Here is a 12,004-nt window from a genome sequence, read left to right on the forward strand (position 1 = left end):
TCGCCCTGTAGCACTCACTTCTGCCATTAGGAAGTGCTTTGAGAGGCTAGTCAAGGATCATATCACCTCCACCTTACCTGTCATCCTAGACCCACTTCAATTTGCATACCACCCCAATAGGTCCACTGATGATGCAATTGCCATAACACTGCACACTGCCCTAACCCATTTGGACAAGAGGCGTTGCCATGCACGCCTCCAACTCAATCATCAAGTTTGCAGACGACACAACAGTACTAGGCTTGATTACCAACAACGATGAGACAGCCAACAGGGAGGAGGTGAGGGCACTCAGAGTGTGGTGTTAGCAAAACAACCTCTCACTCAACGTCAACAAAACAAAGGAGATGATCATGGATTTCAGGAAACAGCAGAGGGAGCACCCCCCCCCCCCACACATCCACATCGACGGGACAGCAGTGGAGAAGGTTGAAAGTTTTAAGTTCTTTGGCGTACACATCACGGACAAACTGAAGTGGTACACCCACACAGACAGTGTGGTGAAGAAGGTGCAACAGTGCCTCTTCATCCTCAGGAGGCTGAAGAAATTTGGCTTGTCACCTTAAACCCTCACAAACTTTTACAGATGCACAATTGAGAGCATCCTGTCAGGCTGCATCACCGCCTGGTACGGCAACTGCACCTCCCACAACCGCAAGGCTCTCCAGAGGGTGGTACGCATCACAGGGGGAAAACTACCTGCCCTCGAGAACACCTACAGCACCCGATGTCACAGGAAGGACAAAAAGATCATCAAGGACAACAACCACCCGAGCCACTGTCTGTTCACCCCGCTACCATCCAGAAGGCGAGGTCAGTACAGGTGCATCAAAGCTGGGACCGAGAGACTGAAAAACAGCTTCTATCTCAAGGCCACCAGACTGTTAAACAGCCGTCACTAACACAGAGGGGCTGCTGTCAACATACAGACTTGAAATCGTTGGCCACTTTAATAAATGTATCACTAGTCATTTTAATAATGCCATTTGAATAATGTTTACATATCTTGCATTACTCACATTACTCATACTCATATCTCATATGTATATACTGTATTTTATACCATCTATTGCATCTTGCCTATGCCGCTCTGTCATTGCTCATCCATATATTTATATGTACAGTTGAAGTCGGAAGTTTACATACACCTTAGCCAAATACATTTAAACTCAGTTTTTCACAATTCCTGATATTTAATCCTAGTAAAAATCCCTGTCTTAGTTCAGTTAGGATCACCACTTTATTTAAGAATGTGAAATTTCAGAATAATAGTAGAGAGAATTATTTATTTCAGCTTTTATTTCTTTAATCACATTCCCAGTGGGTCAGAAGTTTACATACACTCAATAAGTATTTGGTAGCATTGCCTTTAAATTGTTTAACATGGGTCAAACGTTTCGGGTAGCCTTCCACAAGATTCCCACAATAAGTTGGGTGAATTTTGGCCCATTCCTCCTGACAGAGCTGGTGTAACTGAGTCAGGATTGTAGGCCTCCTTGCTCGCACACACTTTTTCAGTTCTGCCCACACATTTTCTATAGGATTGAGGTCAGGGCTTTGTGATGGCCACTCTAACACCTTGACTTTGTTGTCCTTACGCCATTTTGCCACAACTTTGGAAGTATGCTTGGGGTCATTGTTCATTTGGAAGACCCATTTGCGACCAAGCTTTAACTTCCTGACTGATGTCTTGTGATGTTGCTTCAATATATCCACATAATTGTCCTCCTCATGATGCCATCTATTTTGTGAAGTGCACCAGTCCCTCCTGCAGCAAAGCATCCCCACAACATGATGCTGCCACCCCCGTGTTTCACGGTTAGGATGGTGTTATTCCGCTTGCAAGCATCCCCCTTTTTCCTCCAAACATAACGATGGTCATTATGGCCAAACAGTTCTATTTTTGTTTCATCAGACCAGAGGACATTTCTCCAAAAAGTACGATCTTTGTCCCCATGTGCAGTTGCAAACCGTAGTCTGGCTTTTTTATGGCGGTTTTGGAGCAGTGGCTTCTTCCTTGCTGAGCGGCTTTTCAGGTTATGTCGATATAGGACTCGTTTTACTGTGGATATAGATTATTTTGTACCGGTTTCCTCCAGCATCTTCACAAGGTCCTTTGCTGTTATTCTGGGATTGATTTGCACTTTTCACACCAAAGTACGTTCATCTCTAGGAGACAGAACGCGTCTCCTTCCTGAGCGGAATGACGGCTGCGTGTCCCATGGTGTTTATACTTGCGTACTATTGTTTGTACAGAAGAACGTGGTACCTTCAGAGGTTTGGAAATTGCACCCAAGGATGAACCAAACCAGGTCTACAATTTCTTTTCTGAGGTCTTGGCTGATTTCTTTTGATTTTCCCATGATGTCAAGCAAAGAGGCACTGAGTTTGAAGGTAGGCCTTGAAATACATCCACAGGTACACCTCCAATTGACTCAAATTATGTCAATTAGCCTATCAGAAGCTTCTAAAGCCATGACATCCTTTTCTGGAATTTTCCAAACTGTTTAAAGGCACAGTCAACTTAGTGTATGTAAACATCTGACCCACTGGAATTGTGATACAGTGAATTATAAGTGAAATAATCTGTAAACAATTGTTGGAAAAAATGACTTGTGTCATGCACAAAGTAGATGTCCTAACCGACTTGCCAAAACTATAGTTTGTTAACAAGAAATTTGTGGAGTGGTTGAAAAACGAATTTTAATCACTCCAACCTAAGTGTATGTAAACTTCCGACTTCAACTGTATTTATTCTTATTCCATCCCTTTACTTAGATTTGTGTGCATTCGGTAGTTGTTGTAGAATTGTTAGATTACTTGTTAGATATTTCTGCAATGTCAGAACTAGAAGCACAAGCATTTCGCAACACTCACAATAACATCTGCTAACCATCTGTATGTGACCATTAACATTTGATTTGATTTGATGATGTTCTACTTAGTATGCTCATTAAACTCAATTCCTGTATCCCCTTCTCCCTCATACTGGATCTCAGTCTCTCTTCCCTTTCATACTGCTCACACTATATCAGCACATGCACCACTGTCTGTTTCCTGGCAAAAATCACACCTTCCTGTTGGATGCTGTCTTATGCAATCAGCTGTGTCCATCTTGAAGCAGGTGGGGACAGTAGACTGGGATAAAGGAGAGATTTAATATATCCGTAAACACTCCAGCCAGCTGGTCTACTCATGCTCTGAGTGCGTGACTAGGGATGCCGTCTGGGCCGGCGGCCTTGCGAGGGTTAACACGCTTAAACGTTTTACTCACGTCGGCCACGGAGAACGAGAGCCCACTGTCCTTGGGAGCGGGCCACGTCGGTGGCACTGTGTTATCCTCAAAGCGGGCGAAGAAGGTGTTTAGCTTGTCTGGGAGTAAGACTTCGGTGTGGCTGGTTTTCCCTTTGTAATCCGTGATTGTCTGTAGACCATGCCACATGCGTCTCGTGTCTGAGCCGTTGAATTGCGACTCCACTTTGTCTCTGTACTGACGTTTTGCCTGTTTGATTGCCTTACGGAGGGAATAACTACCCATCACCCAAAGCTCATGTTCCCAGCATGCCTGTAGCACCCCTTTCACAGGAGGAGACGCCCCATGTCCCTATAGGTTGAGCCAATCGTTAATTGCCAGCTGCTGTCTCCTAATCTGCAATGGCATCTCCCTCATCTCCACCTGACACTGGGGAGGTCCGAAATGCCCCACTACATATTCTGAGTCCTAGTGCCTGTATGACATCTTTTCAGTGAGGTCCGGGCTGCTGAACCATACGCTCAAAGTCTATTACAGATGGAATCAATGCAACATACATGGTCCTCAGTGAGGAATACACAGCCCCCCATTCCATCCCTGTCAGACAGTGCATCGCATTTAGTACCTTCTTATACTTTCCCACCACTCTCTCAATGTGTTCTGCCCAGGTCAGCCTAGTGTCAAAGTACACCCCAAGGAACCTGAAGACCCCCACACTCTCCAGTTCTCTCGTACAACCTCAGGCGTACCTCATCTACCACTTTCCTCCTGGTAAAGAACATTGTCTGAGTTTTCTCTACAAAGAACCTGAATCCCCACATTAATGCCCACCGCTCTACCTCATCAATTTCTTCCTGTACTTTCCTGACTATGTATGGTACATATCTTCCCCTCTTCCAGAAGGCCCCATCATCTGCAAATAAAGACCGCCCAATATCCAGCAGTACCTGCAGACAGTAAACTGTAGGATACTGTAACATTATGAATTGATACAATGTATAACTTGTTTTGTTAAAATAGATTACAGATTAGTTTCAATTAACTCCAACATGCCTAGTAGCTTTTAATGATCAAAAATATATCAATCAAACACAAAATATGAGACGCACATACACACATACCGTACATAGTACACACATACAAGGCCTATACTAATAGCTACCATAAATGAGGGTTTAAAAACTGATAGGCAGTGAGTAAGCAGCAAAAGATTAGAAAAACTCAGACAGGAAAATGATCATTCATACCAGAAGGTGGCAGTATACCCCCTCAGTTGTTAGCTTTGACTTGCATCAATTTCTGTACAACAGGAGACAAAATATTGATGCACACACACTCAAAACTCCTGTGAGAGGATTGTGTGTTTCTCAAAGCACGCAGATCCCAATGTGTTCCCAATGTCTTTCTCAGATCCACTGGGTTTTATGTGTTGATTATATTCAAACGGTTAAACCCACATACCGGTATGGTCTCGTGAGTTTGCATTATAAAACTGATGAATTACCTCTACCTGACAGCCAACATCAAGGGTTTGAAATTAGACAGAATGAATACCTTAGGGTCTACATTATCTCTGGGGTTGTGGGCTATAGCCCTTGCCTAAAGCCTTTCCTTTATTGAGCTATTAAATGCTACCTAGATCCATCTATCAGTCAGCCAAAGGTAATATAAGCGGGAGCCAAATGCATTTTTGCATCATGATAACAAGTCTCTATGGCTAACTTTCACCAAGAGTTTCATTGGTATTCAGAGCAAATGTATTTTTTGGATCCGTTTAGGGCGGGAAATCATGACCTAACTAACAAGACAAACTGTTAGTATTTCATTCAAATTGTCCAGGCATATGCTATAATCTTTGTTTTACAAACATACATTTGAACCAGGAACAATTGTTGTTATATTGGAATCAGTCTACTCATCATACTGATGTCATAAACAGAAGCGTAATGATTCATTCTCTCACCATCAGCATTTCAATGGCTTGACCTGTTCCTTCAGTATACTTTTATTGTGGGGGTAATTAAACCATTCAGAAGAGGGTTAACACACACACTAACACGCTTAGGTTATTTGTGGTGCTGGGAGTTACTGCCCCAAAATACATTTAAACCACTTCATATCTCCCTGTAAATTTAGAAAAACAAAACATCTGCCAACCCAACATTGCAAAATGATGATTACCACAAAACAACTCCAAAAGCAAATGAAATTGGCTTCATACAGGATATCTTTGAGTCATCTATATGAATGTGATATCTGTGTCACTATCAAGTGATATAAGGACATAGTTTACTTTCTTAATAAAGAAGCTGTCCACCCAATCAACATTAGTGCGTTCATGAGAGCAAATGACTGCTTCCTCGGCTGTCTGTCTGCCTGTTGCCCTCCTCATCATTAACCTGGTTAATATCCTATCAGCCTCCAGCTAGACATGTCAGCAGATGTGTATGTGACTGTCAGAGGAGACAGATCACTGTGTATATTCTACCACGCAAGGAAGGCAAAACTGGGATTTGGGTATTGGAGTGAGTGGGAAGCAAGGAAAGGCCATTGAGATGATAAATTCAATCTCTCTTCCCCAAGGAGAGAAGGAGCATATGTCAGTGGAGATCTAGTGTTGGGGGCCGGCGGGCTGGACTAGCACGTCATACTCTAACTGGGGATGCCGCCTACTACTTACTCAATGACCAACATTGAAAACATTACAGTCATGCACTTCTTAGGGCTCAGACACACCAATAGCGTTTACTGGCCGAGAGTACTTAACACCTCGGAACGTAATTTGCGAACGCACTGCGCACCTATTTTACCTGTGGAACCGCTTGAAAAATGTCGGCAGTCAGACGTCTGCAGTGGGTGGTCAAAACACAGCGCGCGGGACGATCGGCAGACACATTCGGTGCGATGTGTGCAAGGCTGCGAGCTATTAGTCACTGAAAGACAATTACATTTCAATTAAATCAACTGTTCATTACGAAATACAATTAAGACTATGGTATGATGTGCTACACTGTAGCCTATACATGGGTGGGTGTTACCTCATCTGACCATTCAAACTGTTGATTGTTTGTTTATTTATTTACTGTATCTACAAATTACATCATGATGACACTTTGAGATTTAGCATATCATTCTGAAGAGACAGCCTAATTAAATGTAAAAGCATTTCCCCAGAGGTGTCATGCATGTACATAGGCTAGTCGAGGGGCCACTGATTATAGCCTAATTCAATATAGCTGAATGAATTCTGTGTAGGAGAATGTATTCCTCCTACTCCATACTGACGGTGTATCTGGGAGCTATGCAAGGCTAGTAATAATAATGATAATAACACTATGCAACACATGTTACCATGCATAATATGGTAATATTAATGTGTAACCTACATGTATAAAATATATTATGTATACTTGTGTGTCATCCCCAATCCCCAATAAGGCCTGAGGAGGTGTGGTATATGGCCAATATACTATGGCTAAGGGCTGTTCTTAAGCACGTCACAACACGGAGTGCCTGGATACAGCCCTTAGCCATAGTATATTGGCCACACCACAAAGCCCCTAGGTGCCTTATTGCTATTATAAACTGATTACCAAAGTAATTAGAGAAGTAAAAATAAATGTTTTGTCATACCCGCGGCATACAGTATACGGTCTGATATACCACAGGTGTCAGCCAATCAGCATTCAGGGCTCAAACCACCCAGTTTATAAACAGTAATTACAACTGGGAAACTTCAATCAGAAAACATTTGAAGAGGAACAATCATAAATCAACCACATAAGACAACAATGTGAGAAGAGGTGTTAGTGTATTAGAACTACACAGCTGGAAGTAATCAAGACCCAGAGTGACAAATACATTCATGCTGTGTGAAGAGAACACAAGGACAATACCTAATATACTTCATTAGAAAACTTCCTCATCTAATCAATCATCTAACCTCTATTATACAGAGACCTCTGACTGGATTGTAGGAGTGCTTTTCAGACATTGGGTGCTGAGGATATGGCATTTATTTGTGACATAGGAGGTCACCTAACATAATGATAAAAAAAATGAAGAGTTCAAACATCAGACAGTACAGACCAGGGTAGGGGTCCATTCCATTTCAATTCCAGTCAATTCAGGAAATACGCTGAAATTCCCATTTGAATGCTTTTCAATTAGAAAAATATGGAATTGGAATTTGGTTTACTTTCTGAATTGACTGGAATGTAAATGGGATTGACCCCAACCCTGGTACAGAGCAGTAGAGAGATAACTGACAAATACAGAGGCAAAACAATAGAACATCAGACATCAGACATGAGGGAGGAGTCAGACAGGTGAGGACACAAAGACATCAAAGAGAATGCCATTGGGTTATTTAAAAGGAATCCTAAACAGGTGTGTTCTCAGGTGTGTTTTTGAGCGTGAACAGAATGTTTGAAGTGGGTCTGAACTGAAGTGGCAGATGTGTGGTGGGAGTGAGCAGACCCAGGGTGCAGACCTTACTGAATGATCAAGCACCCAGGTGAGATGGGGAAATGTGGCTATTGGCTACCATAAATGTAAATGTCATTGAAATACAGTTGGCTAATGTTATTGGTTCAGTTTATAATACAATGGGTTGTCTCAGGGCAATAAAGGTGAAATACATTACATTGCCATTATTGATTGAGAAGGCCAGAGATCATCCCTTCATGCAAAAAAAGCCAGATAATAAAAAATGAGTTGGATAATAAGAGATTGAATACTGAGAGACTGGACGATACTGAGAGAAATGGTGAATGTGAGTACCATATTGATTTTTTTCAGTTTAAAGACAAGATTTAAACATTAAATCATGAATATACATTATTTATGTAAGGCGCCCACATGTAGTGTTTATGTAAGTAAGTGTTGCTTGCTTCAACTTGATTTTTAGTACACACTTGTTATATTTGCTCGCATAAAAAGCAAGTTATTTTCTCTCACTCACGCTGTGAGTACAATCTGTTGATTTCTCAGTCCTGCTATAATCCTGAGGAAAAGTGAAGCTTCTCTTCCCTGGCTGACTAAAGTCATCTGGTTTAGGCCCCTATGGAATATCAGTCAATATCAGTGTTAAAGGGGACAGAAACTGACAGAATGAATATCTATCCACTTGTACTGTTTTGTGCATTTTTAATAAACCCTGTTTCCACAACATAATGGGATTTCAATTCTCAAGGACAGAATCAAAATGTTTATTTATTAGTCAGAGCATTATGGTGATAATGTGATTTATACTATTCTCAAGTACAGAATCTTTGTATTAAAAAATAAAAAGTTATTTATCAGTCAGATCAATTTGGAGTTTTCTCTCTGTGTCTTCAATTAAAGCTTCAGGAGACAAACACATGAGAATGTAGTCAATTAGTAGACTAGTCTTCCAGTCAACAAGTAGTAATGAGACGATTTTAAGTGAAGAATGGGTCTTGTTCATATCTCTCTGTGTTATTAAATAACTTTATTGGTCTTCTGAAGTGCCTGATGATATCATGCCTTGAATTTCACATTGTGGAATGATTATTACGATGGTATGCTGCGTTCCCCTTAGTTTTTGGTCTATGTGTGTAGGCTATGAGGGGACGAGGAATTATTTTTGTCAGTAAAACTAACGGATTCCGTTCTTACAATTCCCTGGAGTATTTTTTACATTTTTTTATTTAACCTTTATTTAACCAGGTAGGCTAGTTGAGAACAAGTTCTCATTTGCAACTGTGACCTGGCCAAGATAAAGCAAAGAAGTTTGACACATACAACAACACAGAGTTACACATGGAATAAACAAACATACAGTCAATAAAACAGTAGAAAAAGTCTATATACAGTATGTGCAAATGAGGTAGGATAAGGGAGGTAAGGCAATAAATAGGCCATGGTGGCGAAGTAATTACAATATAGCAATTAAACACTGGAATGGTAGAATGTGCAGAAGATTAATGTGCAAGTAGAGATACTGGGGTGCAAAGGAGAAAGATAAATAAATAAATACAGTATGGGGGATGAGGTAGTTGGATGGGCCATTCACAGATGGGCTATGTACAGGTGCAGTGATCTGTGAGCTGCTCTGACAGCTGGTGCTTAAAGCTAGTGAGGGAGATATGAGTCTCCAGCTTCAGTGATTTTTGCAGTTCGTTCCAGTCATTGGCAGCAGAGAACTGGAAGAAAAGGCGGCCAAAGGAAGAATTGGCTTTAGGGGTGACCAGTGAGATATACCTGCTGGAGTGCGTGCTACAGGTGGGTGCTGCTATCAGTGAGCAGAGATAAGGGGGGACTTTACCTAGCAGAGACTTGTAGATGGCCTGGAGCCAGTGGGTTTGGCGACGAGTATGAAGCGAGGGCCAGCCAACGAGAGCGTACAGGTCGCAGTGGTGGGTAGTATATGGGGCTTTAGTGACAAAACGGATGGCACTGTGATAGACTGCATCCAATTTGTTGAGTAGAGTGTTGGAGGCTATTTTGTAAATGACATCGCCGAAGTCAAGGATCGGTAGGATGGTCAGTTTTACGAGGGTATGTTTGGCAGCATGAGTGAAGGTAGATTTCATTTTGGATTGGAGATGCTTAATGTGAGTCTGGAAGGAGAGTTTACAGTCTAACCAGACACCCAGGTATTTGTAGTTGTCCACATACTCTAAGTCAGAACCGTCCAGTATACAGGACATACTCTGCAACCCTGATAAACTGTTCATACCTCAAGTATGAAAACCTTAACTTTTCCTTTTTGGAACCTTTTAATAATTTATTGTACGGTAAATGTCAAAGAATTAGAAAATAATTGGTTTTATTGAATATAAATAATTTAATATCAACAATACAATGCAGCACATCCTCAAAAACAATAAATACACATGTACATTTGATTCACCCTTCATTTCAGATCCAGTGACATTGCAAATAGCATTTTGGTCAACTGTAAACTGAACAGACATTTTACAATCATGTTAAAGCATATGAGATTTGATTCCATATTCACCAAAACCTTTATAGACATAGACTGGATGACTTCTGCTTGGTTATAAGGAACATTATGATAGACTTCTGCATCACTTTCTGTTGTTTTGAATGTAGCTCTCTAATATCTTCATCAACAATCCAGTCTCCTATGGGATATTAAGAAAATGCCATTAAATAATGCAGTAGACATGTATTTTCTACTGCACAGTTAAATCTCGTCAGACCGGTTGAGGCTCACCTGGTTAAGATAATGCCATTAATTAAACAATGCAATTTTGACACAAGATAGTCTCATTATAAATTGTACAGATAAATCTATGGTCATATACAGGTTGGTGTTGTTGATAGCTCACCTGGTTTTTAGAGCGGTTCTCTGTGTCATCTATGAGTTGTGCTTGCAACGCGACCCTCAGCATATCTTGGAAGAGATTTCCCATCCCGTTCTGCTCCGGACTCAAGGCGACCTCGAACGCATCCACAGACTGCTCATCGGGAGACTGGAGCAGAGGGCTATCCATGACACTCTTCTTGCCCATAAAATGACCTTGGAGGTAAGAGAAAGTTATATTTTGGTCATTTGATTCTCAAGTGAAATGAAATATTTCCTAACATGTTGAAAGTCTATATTCTGAAAGAGTAAATATAGCTGTCTTTGATAAGAGCTAGAGTTAATCCATTGTTGTAATTAGGAATAAAATATATATAAATGCCAGATTTGACTTTCACAATTGTATGCTGTGTTGTAGATGAGATTGAGAATAGCCTTCGCATGCCTTACCTGTCGCCCAAAGATTCCCTCTTTGATTAACTTTAATTTTCGCAACTTTATTTCCAAGTTCGGTTAAATCAAAACTCACTGAAGTGGTTACAGAAATGTAAGAAAAAAGCACAAGGTGGGTAAAAAAACCAAGTTGGCAAACGTTCAAAAAAAATCCGGACATCTCTACGGAAGAAATAGGCTATAGAACTCTCGCAAAATTTCCAAATGGCAATAGAAGCGCAGTTATTCGTGACAGACTTTCAACCCCATCCGATGCTGCATTTATACCATGCTGATCTGGGTGGGCTCTCTTGCGTGACACCGACACGAAGTCAGGGGAATTTTATGCAGAGCAATTCACAAGCATGGTTGTTGACCAAACCCAAGCGGTCAGTCATTCTCACAGTTTAAATCGGTCACAACATAATGATTCGTGCGTAATCTTTAAATCTATAAATGATATTTGCTGCGTAAATTACGGGCGATTAGCTCGAACAACAGGTGGTTTAAACATAGCCTATCAGTGTCAACAGCTATGTGGAAACATGTCGATGTCAACATGTCAATTATTTCATAATGAATTAGTCCATAGTAAACTCAATTAAGAGCACTGCAGGGGGAATATTCCAATATTCTTAGTTTAGAAGACTAATCTATAGATGAATAGGCCTATTTTGGAGAACTCTGCAATGCAACTATTGAAGTGGTTGATCATATTACAGACGGCTTTATCAGTCCGCTAATACAGGACTAGCAAAGGCAGTACTTTTTTGAGTACATTTTTTTCCTTTAAAAAAAACAACAACATTTTATTCATATTTTTTTTATTATTCAGATGTTTCTGGGGGTGATGCAGCAGCTCTACTTATATATATGTATTATCAACAGAGAAGTCGGTATTAGCCCCTTGAGATAAATGTATATTTTAGGAGAAATGATTGGAGGTGTAAATTAGGTCCATTATCAGCTCTGCCCACAACAGATCCCTTCAGCTTTCCTTACACCATGGATGCATGGCAGGAAAT

This window comes from Salmo salar, chromosome 26 (assembly GCF_965601325.2).
Source record: "Salmo salar chromosome 26, fSalSal1, whole genome shotgun sequence".
Lineage (NCBI taxonomy): Eukaryota > Metazoa > Chordata > Actinopteri > Salmoniformes > Salmonidae > Salmo > Salmo salar.